Source organism: Propithecus coquereli, unplaced genomic scaffold, assembly GCF_000956105.1.
Source record: "Propithecus coquereli isolate 6110/MARCELLA unplaced genomic scaffold, Pcoq_1.0 Scaffold130, whole genome shotgun sequence".
Lineage (NCBI taxonomy): Eukaryota > Metazoa > Chordata > Mammalia > Primates > Indriidae > Propithecus > Propithecus coquereli.
In genome coordinates this window covers 5,137,950-5,139,791 of record NW_012137192.1, presented here as the reverse complement: position 1 = coordinate 5,139,791, position 1,842 = coordinate 5,137,950, and the positions used below count along the sequence as shown (strand labels likewise).

The 1,842-nt window shown below is 39.7% G+C and overlaps 1 protein-coding gene across 1 annotated transcript in view; it reads left to right on the top strand.

Annotated features, from left to right (window-relative positions):
• Window positions 1-1,842, top strand: part of IKBKAP (inhibitor of kappa light polypeptide gene enhancer in B-cells, kinase complex-associated protein) — a 111,808-nt gene that overhangs the window by 89,363 nt on the left and 20,603 nt on the right. The window lies entirely within an intron of this gene.

Sequence of the window (1,842 nt, the reverse complement as noted above, 5' to 3'; positions counted from 1 at the left end):
AAGTTTAACTTTCCCTTTTTTGTTATCTAGTCATCCTCATTGATCTTCTGCTTCTTGGTATCAACATCATCATCTTTATCATCTTCAGCTGCCTGTTGGTCTCTGGCGGCCTCAGCTTCCTCATCTTCATCCCTGTCCTCTTCTTCACCATCACCTTCCTCTTCCTCCTCCTCTTCCCCAAAACCTTCTTCGTCTTCTTCATCTACCTCATTGTCAGCCTCCTGCTCCCCATTTTCCTCATTAGTGGTCCCGTTAGCCAGGGGTCTGCTCTTCCATTCTTTGTCTTCTTCACAACTTCCTTCTTCTCCTTTAAGTCCTTGGTGGTGATCTCGGAGATGGTGTCCACGGCTGCCTCTGACTTGGTGGGGCATCCGATGGAGGGGATGGAGAAGAAAGTGAGAGTTCGGGGATTCTGGCAATAAAGATGCTACAGTCTGGGGGTTGAGGGGAGGGAGTAGTGGCTGCGTTGAGTAGGAAAACCTGGGAACAATGCAAAGATGGCTTTTCATAGCAGCCAGTGGAGGGGGGTGCTTAAAGCTGATAATAATGCTACCCCTGTGCCCTCCCCTCTCCTCTTCTATTCCATTCACATTAACTTCTGAGACATTAACTTTATGAAATTTTTAGGGAAAAAGACCAGGAAAATTGTGTTTTGTTTTTATTGGTAAAGTATGGCAATGGTATGTGCAGGGTACTGTGAGTCACTTGGAAGTGCTTTGAGTGCATGGCGTTGTTTCTTAGTGTGTACTACCAAAGGACTACACAAAGTAGTGGGCCTGGGATGTGCTCAGAGTCTCACTGCAGGCTTAAAATTCCCATGAAATCTTGTGTTTTACCTTGAACACACGTGCAGAATTTGCATTCTATTCCATGATATGCACATGTTTGTATTTGTTTTAATATAAAAATGTTTCCCGCAACTCTGAGTGTAATCGATATTCTCTGTCTTCTGTAGCCTCTTGTATTATTTCCCTTTCCCTCAGGGAGTGGCTTGCTCATTTGGAAAAGGCCAGGCATATATCATTGTAGAGTTTCTTTTCTTTCTTTCTCCTCTCTGCCCCATCATTTTTCTGGGAGAAAAGAAAATTAGGGGTCTAAGTTGAAATTGGAGAAACTGGCAAATTAAAATCACATAGGGAAAGAAGAATTACTGTTTGATACTATACCAGTAAAAATAACAGGCTATTTATTGCTAGTAGAGACTTGGTCTTTGGTGTTTGTAGTCATCAGACATATAAGATAATCCTTGCTAATACAGTTTACTTTCTACTTAGGTTCTAGGTCCCAATTCTACTGCAAATAGTATCATGGCCTCTTACCAACAACAGAAGTCTTCGGTTCCTGTTCTTGGTTAGTATTTTTTCCTTATAAATTATTACAGTAGTAAGCAGAAGGAATATCTTTCTGTATGTATTAAAAACATCAGCAGTCTAAGGAGAGATTGGGTATTGACTACAATTTTTCCTCAGTTCTAAGACTGCATTTTAGTAAGATCAGTTTAATGCTTCTAGGTATGGGGACTTGGTGGGGGGAAATTCAACATAACTATTATATGTATAATTTTTTAAAAAAATTTTACCAACAATGGCAAATACTTGTCCATATAGGCATATCACAGTTACAGTTTCAGTCTGAACAGTGTACATTCACATATACATTTGTAAGGTTCTTCTGAAGTACCATTTTTGGCTATTGGCAGTTATGCGTGGCATCTTGGGGACGTTTTCTTAATGCTTGCTTATGAATAGGACCTTTTTATCATGTTTAGAATTGACAGTATAATTTGAAGGCAAATCCAAAGAATATTAGCATTTTATCTGTATTTCTTATTTAGTTATACCT